At 36.1% G+C, this 13,821-nt stretch overlaps 1 pseudogene; it reads left to right on the top strand.

Moving 5' to 3' along the window:
- The first annotated feature begins 12,128 nt into the window (after positions 1–12,128).
- Positions 12,129–13,551, top strand: LOC149163473 (transcription factor MYB17 pseudogene; annotated as a pseudogene).
- Positions 13,552–13,821: the final 270 nt, after the last annotated feature.

Genomic DNA, 13,821 nt, shown 5'->3' with positions numbered 1-13,821 from the left:
GAGGGTACAGTGCCATGCTCAAGGTACTGGTGTACATCTACGTACCAAGAGGTTTCGTCTTCAGTGGGTGTTGCTCGACTTATATCATACATTTCAATTTCCTTCTCCCAGCCAACAAACTCTTCTTCTCTCTCCATAGTGTGTACTGCTTCTGTCTGATGGAAAAGTGAGAGGGTACAGTGCCATGCTCAAGGTACTGGTGTACATCTACGTACCAAGAGGTTTCGTCTTCAGTGGGTGTTGCTCGACTTATATCATACATTTCAATTTCCTTCTCCCAGCCAACAAACTCTTCTTCTCTCTCGAGAGTGTGTACTACTTCAGCTGCAAGTCTGCAAAGCCCATGTCGTTTGATTGTGTGAACTGGATTGAATTCAAGATCATACTCTTGCAAGCTTGTCATCCAGTTCACATGTCATTCACCCATTTCTTGTTGTACAAGCAATGTGCAAACTGTTGGGTGGGGGAAGAAGACTATGCACTGGTTCTTCAGCAAGTAGGGCCTAAAGTGTTTCACAACCTTGTAAAATTCATAATCTTGCTTGTCAACAGTGGGGTAGTTGAGTTTTGGTCCCTACATTCTTACGCTCATGAAGGAGATTGGGCGTTCATCGTTCATCTCATCCTTCTGAGTGAGTACTGTAGCTAGTGAATTATCAGAGGCAGAGGTGTATAGCACAAAATTCTTCTTGAAATATGGGTTGTAGAGTGCAGGTGCTTCTGCGATGGCTTGCTGATCCTGGAAAATGCATACTTTTCCCTCTTGCTCTAGCTATAGACTATGTCTTTCTTGATCATATATTGCATGGGCTTGACTATTTGCGCATAATCCGAGATGAACTTCTGGAGAAATTTTGTCTTGCCCAAGAAAGACTACATGGCTTTCTTGTTGGCTGGGTAAGGGATTTGTGTAATAGTATGAACCCGGTCTGGATCCACTTTGATCCCACTTTTGGCAATAATTTGTTCGAGGAGGTTCCCCTTTGACACTTGGAATACACTCTTTTTTGGATTCAAGGAAATCCCGTATCTCCCATATCGCTCAAACATTTTCTTCAGATGGCATATGTGGTCCTCTCATCTTCTTGAGAATACAGTCAGATCATTGAGGTATACCACTACACTCTGTCCGATGAGTCCGTGAAAAGCGATGTCCATGGCGCGCTGAAATGTTGCACCTGCATTTACAAGACCAAATGACATTCGTCTATAAGAGAACGTACCCCACTTGGTCGGAAAGTAGATTTGAGTCTGTCAGTTTCTACTACTAGAAACTGATTGTATCCTAAGAAACCATAAATAAGAGAAAACATTTGTGCCCCAGATACTGTTTGCAAAATTTGGTCCATAGATGGCATGGGGTAGTTGTCTTTGTCCAAGGCATGGTTTATGTTCTGGAAATTGAAACACAAGTAGATTTCCCCAGACTTCTTATGTACAGGAACAATATTTGAAACCCATGTGGAATGAGGAATTTCATATATGATCTGTGCATCCAACCACTTTGTAAGCTCTTGTTGTATGAGGGGTTCAAGTGACAGACATACATTCCTTAGCTTTTGTTAATATGGCTTGACCCTTTCATTGATCGCAATGATATGTTAGATGATCCGTGTGTCATAAGTTTTCAGATCATCATATGTCCACGTGAACACATCTCAATATTGTTTGAACAAGTGGATAAAGGCCTACTGCTCTTGTTGTGTACAACATGTACCAAGATTGACAAACTTCGGATCTTTTTCTATTCCCAGGTTAATCAATTCATGCCTCATGGTGGAACTGTGGGTCTTGCTATTCCTTGGCCCCTGAAAACGTTCTTGCAAGTCATAAATATTTTCTAATGTTGCCACACCCTTTGTGATAAGGTGGCCTTTCCTATTACCATCTTCATCTTGCAGAGAGCGCTCGTGCTCATCATTGTCTATTTCCACATATTTAAAGACGTCACGTTTGCCATGAAATGTAGTATTTGTTGGTCATAATTAAACACGCATAAGTTAGTTATATTTTCTAGGATAGATGGCTTGTACAAAATCTCAATAGTAAATCTATCCCTAATCGGTGACATTTTCGAAGCTGCATTTGCTAGTGCATTGGCAGCTGCATTATGTGTACGTGGTACATCAATGATATTAAATGCTTGGAAGTTTGAGATTAGTCGCCATACCTCTTGCTGGTAACTTTTGAGATGCGGTGATAAATAGTGAATAGTGTTACGTACCTACTGTACCACTATCTCTGAATCACCTACCACTTTGACTGCAACCACGTCGAGGCTGATGGCTTTCTACAAGACTAACATCGGTGCTTCATACTTAGAAAAGCTATTCATGCACTCGAACTCCAAGCGACTTGAAGCCATATGCTTACTATTGTAAGAATCAATCAAGACACACTTGGCTCTTGAGCCATCCTATGTCTTTGATCCGTCAGAGTACATGGTCCATAACTTGTCTGTACACGAACTGCTTGATGTGCTAGTACTACTTCTACTACTGTTGTTGCTACTACTACTACTATTCAGAAAATGTATTTTACAAGTTTCATTACCATCATTTGGGCAAGGAAGGAGTCCCAACTGCATGTCTGGTGGGGTTGGAGCTAGATGTGTAGGATAACACCCCAATCTTGTTTCAAGGAGGCAGTTGCAAAACATGAGATCTGAGAAGGCCAATGGTTCATTCTTGCCATTAAGGGCAGTGACATTATGCTTCATGTACCTCTCAGACAACACTCAAATTTTGTTTCACTTCCCCTTGTACAAGATCTACATGTGAGACCAGTTTGTAGCAAAATATCTGTCTAGCTTGTTGGGCCAGTCTTTGTTGAGTAGTAGACCGTATTCTTCCGGTATATCCACAACCACTATGTTAATGCATTGGTGGACTCAACCATCATGAGGTATTTGAATGATCATGTCTCGTAGCTCACCAATGGATGGTACTGATGTTCGATCAAGTTCGATGATTTGTGCGGATGTCTCGCCCCATTGTGCATTGATCCTTTTCGTAATGGAGACTGGCATGACATTGGCTACCAAGATAGAATTGACCAAGCAGTTGTAAACATTGCTCATGGACCCTCCATGCTCTCTAAATAGAAATCATGGACCAATCAGGTGTTAAGCCATAGATCAAGTGTCGGTAATACCGAGGAGAAAATGAACGATCGGATCACTTCATGTCTAGAACATATCATGACCGTCAGATTGTAAGTGATAAAAATACATAGTAAAGAAACACACTTTACCCAACTTTACACTAGACCAAGTTATATTTAACTATTTCCTATGTGTCTGAATATCCTAACATCCCCCCTTAAGAACAACTTGGGATAAGATTGATGGATGGAAAAATATGAGACAATAGGAGAAGGAAGGAGGCATTAGAGCCTATCCCCCCTTAGTGATAACTTCTTGAACTCCAACCATAAATCAAAGTTTAGTAAACTTCACCTCTGTGAGAGCCTTTGTAAAGATGTCTACAACTTGATCATCTGTTGAACAATATTTCACTTCAAGCACATGGTCATGAATGAGCTTTCTGATGAATTTCATGTGTAGTTCAATGTGTTTACTGTGCTGATGTTAGACTGGATCTTTGCATAGTTGAATGGCACTTTGATTATCACACCAAAGTGTGGTCAGTACTAGCTTCTACGACACCACGATACTCTGCTTCTGTTGAAGAAAGAGAAATGGAAGTTTGCTTTTTGCAATACCATGTAATAGGTCTTGAACCAAGAGTGAACACATAACATACAGTAGACATACGATCATTAGGGTCACTAGCCCAATCGAAGTTAGTGAAACAAACCAATAGAGGAGATGCTTATGCACTGTAATGAATCCCAAACTGACTCATACCTCGAAGTATTCTTTTAGCTGCTTTCTAATGACTTTCATGTGGATTTTGCATAAACTGAGCAATAAGGCCAACAACAAAGGAAAGGTTAGAATGAGTATGGGTCATATACAAACGTTTTCCTACAAGTTGAAAGTATAAGGTAGCATCAACTTCAGGGGAAGTACAAGTGACTGAAAGTTTGTCTCCAGAATGAAAGGGAGAAGGGGCTGGCTTACCGTCTTCCAGGTGAAAATGGCGTAGAATATCACATGCATACTTGGACTGGGAAAGGGAAATACCTACCTTGGATTGCAAGAATTGAAGACCAAGAAAATAATGCAAGTGTCCTCAGTCTATCATTTCAAAGTTCTTTTTAAGGCTAGACTTTACATGGTTTATAAGGTTTGGATAACTACGAGTAAGGATAATATCATCAACATAAAGAACAAGAATGATAAGATACTTTCCCACTTTCTTGGTGTAGACAGTACTGTCATAATGACACATAGAAAAGCCAGTTTCCAAAAGAAAGCTATCCATTTTGGCATACCAAGCCTGAGGGGCTTGCTTTAGACCATAAAGGGATTCCTTAAGTCGACATACAAGGCTGGAGTATTTTTCTATAAAGCCAGTAGGTTGTTCCATATATATTTCTTCATGAAAGTCCCCATGCAGGAAGGTAGATTTAACATCCATCTGATGGACATCCCATTTGAAAGAGGCAATAAAGGAAAGAATAAGGTGGATAGAGTTCATTTTGGCAATAGGGGAGAAGGTTTCAGTATAGTCAATGCCTTAAACTTGTGAAAAACCCTTAGCAACAAGACGAGTTTTATGTTTATCAACTTTTCCATCTGGTCCATACATGGTTCTCAAAACCCATTTGCATCTAACAAGTTTTCTTCCCTTTGGAAGAGGAACAAGATCCTAGGTATCATTTGCCAATAATGAACGACATTATTCATTCATAGCTGCATCCCAATATGGATGGCCTGAAGCTTCTGCAAAGGTGTCAGGATCATAATTCGTTGAAGCTTGAGCCAGTAAAGAAGAGGCTCTATCGAACTAAGAATATGTATGTCGCTAATCTGTAGCATCATCGGCAAGAGCACCTACTGCATCCCAAGTAGCACGGACCCATTTTGGAAGATGAGGAGCTAAAGGAGGATCTTGAGAAGGTGGGGGAGGATTCTCATCCTCGCTGTTATCATGTGAAGAAGAAATATTTTTAGAAGTAGAAGAGATAGAGAGAGATGGCACATATGCCAAACTAGGCTCGTAGGCCGATATATTTTCAGCAAACTTTACCTCTCTTCTAATGATAACATTTTTGGACTTAAGTGGAATAAGTCTATATCCTTTGACATCTTCAGAATATCCAACAAAAATACATTTTTCACTATTAGGTTCTAAAGCTTTATGTTTCTCATCTGGAATATGGGCCCATGCTTCACTTCCAAAAACACGAAAGTGTCTTACATCTGGTTTAATTGAGCTCCATGCTTCTTCTAGAGTGATATTCTTAAAACCTTAGTAGGAGTGCGATTTACTATGTAATTTGGATAGTTAATTGCTTCTGCCCAAAAATTAAGACTATGTCCTTTAGATTGAAGCATACAATTAGCCATTTCCTTTAAGGTGTGATTATTCCTTTTAGCTATACCATTTTGTTGTGGAATATATGGAATAGTATGTTTCATTTGAATTCCGTTCTCAGTGCAAAAGTTGATGAATTTGTTGTTGACATATTCTCCTACATTATCATATCTTAGCTTAAGAATTTGATGTCTAGATTGTTTTTCAACAAAGGCCTTAAAGGCCAAGAACATGTTAAATACTTCATTTTTGAGTTTTAAGAAGTATACCCAGGTGCGTCTAGATAAATAATCAATGAAAGTTAAGAAATACTTGTAGCGAGAGAATGAAACAACTGGAAGTGGACCACATAAATCACTATGCAGAAGCTGTAAAGGGACTAAGGCATGGCAAGAGGCACGTTTTTCAAAACTATCAAGATGATGTTTTCCAAGTAGACATTCGGAACAAACACCATCTCTACAAGATACCATTGGAAGACTTGGCACCATATTGTCTTTACATAGATTCTGAAGAGAGCAATAGTTTAAGTGACCAAATCGTTCATGCCAAAGTTTGCTCACTTCATCATTATGAGCAACAAATATCGAGGGAAGATTTGATGACCCAAAGTTATTAAACTGATATAACCTTGTAGAATCATCAACAACGCTAGTAGCTAAAATATGTCTAGGATCTCTTAAGTCCTTAATTACACGATTACAACATCGTGAGGTGAAAATTCAATGATTTTACCTTCACCTGAATGAGTTATCTGATATACAGATAGAAGGTTGCAGGATAAGGTTGGAACACATAATACATCGTTAAATTGACCATTGTTTATATGAACAGTTCTAGTCCCTACAACACTAAGAGATCTATCATAACCAACATATATATTTTTTGTGTTACAATCATTTAAAGAAGAATACATGGCTTTGTTTTTGGCCATGTGATAAGAAACTCTAGAATCAATGAGCCACTCATGAGAATGAGAAGAAGAAGATACATTTAGTGCATAACAAGACCGAGATGCTTGAAAACCACATGCAGAAAGTGTTATTCCTGAAGATGAATTTGAAGTTGAAGAGTGCTCCAAATGGATGTTATGCTTCTTCATTTCTCCTTCCAAGGCTTCCATCTTCTTAAAGCATTTTGATTCTAAGTGGCCATCTTGATTACAGAAGTAGAAATGTCTATCAATCTTCTTCCCTTTGTTTTTGTTTGCCTTATCATTTTGTTGAAATGATTTTTCATCTTGAGACTGAAATTGCTTAGGACTCTTGTTTGGTTTATGACCATTCTTTTTAGAATACTGCTTCTTAGGATTCTTTGAATTTGGTTGTTGTTGGGTGGCTAAGGCTTTCTTAGAAGAGTTTCCAAGATTAAGAAGACCAAGATATAAGATTTTTTCTTGTTCCCTTATTAAAGAATCACAAAAGGCATCAAAAGAGGGGGACTTGTAGTCTTGTCCTTGAGAAATAAAGGCTTCTCTAGTATAATGGAAGGTGGAAACAAACATAGAGTAGGCGGGTCCGAACTTAGTAAGAATGGAATAGATAAGGCTACCATCTTCTTTCTTAACCTTAACACCTTCTAAGAGAAGTCTAAGGGTCTTGAACTTGGACAAAAAATCTTCAATGGAAGAAAAATTAGTGGGGTCCAATGGAAGAAACTCATTTTTGAGTTGATGGGCTCTAATTTCATTTTTAATTCCAAAAACTTTAGTGAGATGTTTTATTGCTTCATTAGGAGTATCAAGTTCTGTGATATGGAATCTAAGGTTTCGAGAAATATACATCCCTATCAACCCATGTGCTTGATCTTGCCTATTTTCCCATTTGTCCACCTTATCTTCATCTTGAGGTTTGTTTTCTTGGCCTCAGGCTATTCTATAAATACCTTTACTTCTAAGTAAATCCACAATGTAGGACTACCATTAGAAGTAGTTGGTGCTGTCGAGAATAACTTGTCATGGACTTTCCATTTTAACAGAAACTGAAGTTGTAGATGTTGAAACTAAGTGTTCCAATAGAAATATCTCGAAAAACTAGGCTGATTAAAAAAAATGGCTCTAAAAATGGCTTTCGGATAAAGAAGTTATGGCCTTTTGAAGAAAAGTTGTTGAAGATGCTGACGAAATGCGTGAATGTGCAAAAATGAGTGATTATGTTATATTTAAAAGAAATCCCCCCTTTCCAAATTTAATCTAATTAGTTCACTTTAAAAAAAAAAAAATAAAGAGACTTTAGAATTATAAGTGACTCACTTTTTATAATAGGTGAGAATACTTTTACATAAAGTAACTTTAAACATACACTACATGTGCTTTTTGAAAAGTAATTCAACAAAAGGAAAGACTTGAACCCAAGACCTCTATTCTCATAAAGTAACTTTGCACCAAGTGAGCTAGTTTAAAAGATTAGTAATTTTTGGAAAAGAGGAAGGGGTTTTTTTTTTAGTCACTGAAGCTTTGGGGTGCGTGCTTACTTGAAAAAACTATTTTTTTCCTACAAAACAAAAACCACAAAACCAACACGGACATACAAAAAAAAAAACCTTATGGTTTGCAGTTAGCTTTAGCTGGAAACTAAATATTTTCCTCAATATTTTTTATTTTCCGAGATCACACTGAGGCATGACAAAAAAGAGCATACGCATGAGAAAAATCCTTCCTTTCTGTTTCTGATTTGCCCAAATCGCACAGAGTCGCGGTGCAAAGAGAATACGCAGAAATGAAAAATATAGATCTAGTAACAAAAAATAGAGAGCTATATAAACCGAAATAAACAGAGAGATGAATAGCTAGAACTGCAAATAAAGACTGTATACCTCCAGATCTTTAAAATGGCACAGCTAGGGCTATCGTAAACCTTTTCGCATGAAATGAAAGGGGTTCCTCACTAGAATAGATGCTCCTAACACAATAGAGCAGCCCTCTCGACCTGAAAGTAGTAAAAAATAATAGATCTAGGAAACAACAGTCGGATGCAGTTGTACCAGCTTCAGATTTGGATCACCAATGGATGCGGCCCTCAAATAGCTCTAATACCATGTAGGAATTTACAGAGTAAGTTCCTCATATAGAACACCAAAGGACACCGCTCACAAATAGATCATAGATCAATACACCAGTATTTTTGGCGTGGCTAAAACCCTCAAAGAGGGAAACAGTCCACGGCCTCAGCCAACGTGACCACTTCAGGCAATTTATTAATAAAAGAATGAAAATTTACATAAACTTCTCTCATGAATGGTTACCCTACAAATGACCCTCCATGCTCTCTAAATAGAGATCATGGACCAATCAGGTGTTAAGCCACAGATCAAGTGTTGGTAATACTGAGGAGAGAATGGACCGTCAGATCACTTCATATATAGAACATATTGTGACCATCGGATCACTTCATGTCTAAAACATATTGTGACCGTCGGATTGTAAGTTACAAAAGTACATAGTAAAGAAACACATTTTACCTAACTCTACACTAGACCAAGTTATACTTAACTATTTCCTATGTGTAGGAATACCCTAACATGGAGCATTCATCAAGGTTTTGATATAGCCAAAGTTTCAGAGTTGAATGCTCCTCTATTAAAAAACCCAAAACTCCACCAAAATAAATCAAGAATATTTTATTATCAAATTAACATGTAAATGAAGAGGAAGCCTTTGTTCTATGGTTGTTGTTATGCATATCTTCATCATTGATGTTCCCTAATTTATCCAGTGATTTGATGCAAATTGAAGAGTTGCATGCTTAGATCCAAATTGAAGAGATGATCTTGCATAAATCTTCTAAACTTTAACCTGACTCAACCAACCATTCAACACTTTGCAATTTATTAGTAATTAACTATAGAATTTTTGTGGCACTCTAGTTACATTTTGAGAAATCTAGCCCTAAGGTTAACCTAAATTTGGTAAATAGTGTGTAATCTATTGAAAAAAATATGAATTCCTGAAAAGTTTATATTCAATTCATTTGTAAAAAACATTCTCAAATAAACCTAAAAAAAAAAAAGTCAAATTAACAATGACCACAACATTTACTTCTGCAAACGCTAAAGCAAGGCTTACCATTCTAGTTTGACATTACGAGTTTATAACTAATAATATCGGTGCCATCAATGTTATTACTTGCACGCCTTTCAGTGATAATTCTGGAAGGATCTGAAAAAGCCGCCTATTTTGAAAGAGAATGAATCAATAGGCTAAAGCAAGGCTTATAGTTCAAGTTTGACATTACCAGTTTAGAACTAATAATATCGCTTCCATCAAGGCTATTACTTGCACGCCTTTCAGTGATAATTCTGCAAGCATCTCAAAAATCCACTTATTTGGAAAGAGAATGAACTAATAGACTCTGTGGATATGCTTCCATGAGAAGGGGAGCTAGTCAGATCTCATCACTAATAAAATCTACTCACTAAATGTAAAGAGTGTTTTGGGGATCCATTACATGATAAACAAATATCTATCAATCAATGAAATAAGCATGACACATAAAGAGAAATTGATTTGAAGAAATATGAGTAATAGAAACCATCTTCTTGTATGGTGAAAAAGAGCATGACCTAAAGGAGAAATTGAAGAGGAGTCGTTACATTAGAAATTGAACCAGATTCATTACGGTGAAAAAGAGCATGGAGTGAAGGAGGAATTGAAGAGGAGTCGTTACATGAGAAATTGAACAAGATTCGTTACGAGAACGTAGAGCCAGAAACCTTTTCATTATACCTCCACATTGTTGCGGTTTATTCTTCCACGTTTAATCATGCATATGTTTCAGAATTTAAACCGTATCTTTTCACATGCACATTCCACACTAATTTTTTAAAATTATAAACCCTAATCCTCATACGTGGAGATAAATAATAGTCACAACAAATTTTTAATGATCATTTGGTAAAATATTAATTTAAGTAGGGTTTAAACACTTGATTTAGATATGCAAAAAGGTTATCACTTTCAATTTCAATCATTGATGGAGTGGCTACGACGAGAATATACTGACATATTTCAATTTACACCATCAGATCAAAAATATTAATTAACAAAATGATTAAAGTGCCCAATTCCAATAAGAGAGACACCTATTAGCGTAATTACTATATTTAACTATTATATAAATATTATTAAGATAATTAATACTATTAAAATTATTATTAATGTATCTATTTTATTAATGTATCATTAATATTATAAATTTTATTAATGATATTATTAATAGTATTAATTTTAATATTACTAATATATATTTTTAAAAATATTACTAGTAATAATATTAATAACATTATTAATATTAAAAATAAAAATAAATATATGTATAGTAATGTGAAGTGTTAAGCATAATGAAAACATAGTTAAATTCAAATTTTTATATTTTATTAAATTTAGATAACATTATATTGAATTAATAAGTTTTAATTTTTAATCAAATTTTAAATAAAATTGATTAATTTTTATATACAAATTCTTTTTTTTTTTTGAGTAAAAAGAGATTCGATCTTTTTCCATATTTAATAAATCCAAAATTAAAATATATATTTTATATTAACTAAATTTTTAATAAAAAATATTTACATGTGTTAAAAAGAATATCATTTATTTTTATATTTTCATAAACATAAACCAACTCAAAATATATTAACCTCTGTATTCAAGGTTATGTGATCCATGATGAATTAAGCAAAATCTTTCAGTGAAAATCACATATTTCGACCGACACTCAAAATCTGATATAATGTTTAATAAACACTCACCTGCCATAATTATTATATTGTTTAATAAGCCCTCACGCTGCAATAATTAGTATATCTGGTATGAGAGTGACTAGACGCAACGATCCTCATTAGAGCAGTACGTAAAGACTTAACAAACCCCACGCATTCAAGGGCAGTGTAACTATGACCCCCATGCATTCAAGCATACATAATACTTATCAAATATGGAGTTACTCTTACAAGAGGTAACAATACTAATTATAGTAATACCAAACAATTTTTGAGGCATAATTATGACTTTAGGTTAGCAAGCATTTGAGGTACTTTAAAAGTATAAATTCAATTCAACTAGTGATTTCACATTAAGAAATGTTTTAATGGATGATTCTTGAATCTGTGATTTTACATTAAAAATACTTGAATAACAACCTTCCAAGATCCCATGAATTTTGCCTAATTCATTTTAACCAAAATTCAAAAAAAAAATATAATAATTAGAAGACACCCTAAAATCTCCTAACTATTGTACTCCTGTATCTTCTTGTGACCAAAAATTGTTTTCCTTAATTTTAACCAAAAATTCTAAAACCTATAAAATAATTATACTAACAAAGTTTATAGATTGTACTAATATATCTACTTTTCACATTTCCATCCCAAATATATAAGAGAGTACAGGTACAGACAACTGTAAACTTCTTGTGGAAAGTTATGCTCTGGTTTTCCTTTTCTTGTGGAAAGTTATGCTCTGGTTTTCCTTCTTGATTGTGTACTGAAGCTCCACTGTAACAAACACCCACACACGGTTTAGTATGTTGGGCCCCACTTCCATTCCTGCATCTCAAGGACGTTTGAGATAAATACATACCACTGGTTCTTGCATTTGGCCATTATTGTTTCTATCATTCTGGGGAGCATCAGAATACAAGCGCGTTATACTTTCGAATATCTGCGTGCTCCACTGATAGGTCTAAAATGGGCAGAGCTCCCTGCTGTGAAAAAACGGGATTAAAGAAGGGGCCCTGGACTCCTGAGGACGACAAAATTCTCATCAATTACATTCAGAAGAATGGGCATGGAAAATGGAGTACTGTTCCCGAGCTTGCTGGTGTGCAAAATCTATATATATAAATTCTGCCCGTACCCATATTATTATATACGCTTATTCAATATATTTTTTTATGTATATACTCCTTTGTTTCAGTGCTTCGACCTGTGTATATGTTATGTGCTTTCACTTTAGACCTAGTATATTGCGCCATATATATATATATATGAGTTAAATCTGTAATTGAATTGATTATATATATAACTTACAAATTAAATGAGTGCAGGACTTCTTCGGTGTGGTAAGAGCTGCCGACTGCGATGGACGAATTATCTGAGACCTGATGTCAAGAGAGGCTCCTTTACACGAGAAGAAGAGCAAACTATTATTCAGCTGCATGGAATTCTAGGGAACAAGTAACCAACCAACAAAATAATATAAACAATCATTTCATGTTATCTCGATGTATTTATGTAGGGAACTCCTTCAATATAATTTATTTATTGTTCCGATTCTTGCAGATGGTCTGCCATAGCCTCACAGCTTCCGGGGAGAACAGACAATGAGGTCAAGAATTTTTGGGGTACCCATCTGAAGAAGCGTTTGTTGAAGATGGGACTCGATCACGCCACCCATAAACCCATAGAAGAAGCCAATCCAACTACAGAGGGGTTCGAAGCCTTAGCCCTCACAAGGCACAAAGCACAGTGGGAAAATGCAAGGCTTGAAGCAGAAGCTCGTCTCTCCAGAGAATCACTGCTCATTTCCTCTAATTCTGCTGCTGGTTATCACATCAATAAGACGGTGGATATTACCACAATACCTAGCGATAATCAACCCACTGATTATTTCTTAAAGATTTGGAATTCAGAAGCTGGTAAGGTCTTCAGGAAGGAGAATCATCTGCCAATAGGTGGGGATAATCCTGTTTTAATATCTGAAAATTTTCTGAGTTCGGTTTCTTCTCTGTGCTGTTCTTCCACTCAGAATAGTTGTGATCAGTCCTTCAACCCCAATGATAAAAATAAGGAAAATGGGTCTCAACAGTGCAATTCTGCATCATTTGAATTGATTGGGGACTGCAATCTGAAAACCCCTGAAGTACTTTCATGTTTTGCTGATATGACAACATGCCAGACAGAAGATAAAGGCCCCGACGAATTAGATTTTCCGAAGCTTCTGCTGGATTTCTCTGATAATGATGACAAGATTAACAACACCAACAGCATTCAGTCAGATTTTAGTGCAACATTTCAAGGGCAGCACCCTTCGCCATGGGCCGAATTACATGACGAGGATTACTGGAGCAATTTGTTATCTGATATTGCTAATGCATCTCCACATAGTTGAGATTTCACTCCTGTTTTTCGTCATCCCTGTTGCTATACTCTGAACTCTCATTCTCGTTAAATATATAATAACAGGCTGTAAATCCCTGTTAAATCTAATAATCATGTTTGTGAAAATAATATTTATTTGATGTTTAATTGAATCAGCATCAACACATTTTCAGTTATGTCCCCATAGATTATGGGTTAGGACATCATGGTTTAGTAGATCAGTACGAAGTCAGAATTAGAGTCAACTAATCAGTCAGATGACCATTTCTCAGTTGTAGAA

The sequence above is a fragment of the Pinus tabuliformis genome, chromosome 5_1 (assembly GCF_031772625.1).
Source record: "Pinus tabuliformis cultivar Carrire ecotype Pingquan chromosome 5_1, CPIR1, whole genome shotgun sequence".
Classification (NCBI taxonomy): domain Eukaryota; kingdom Viridiplantae; phylum Streptophyta; class Pinopsida; order Pinales; family Pinaceae; genus Pinus; species Pinus tabuliformis.
Note: the sequence above shows the minus strand (reverse complement) of the source record. Positions and strands in the feature narration are given on the sequence as shown.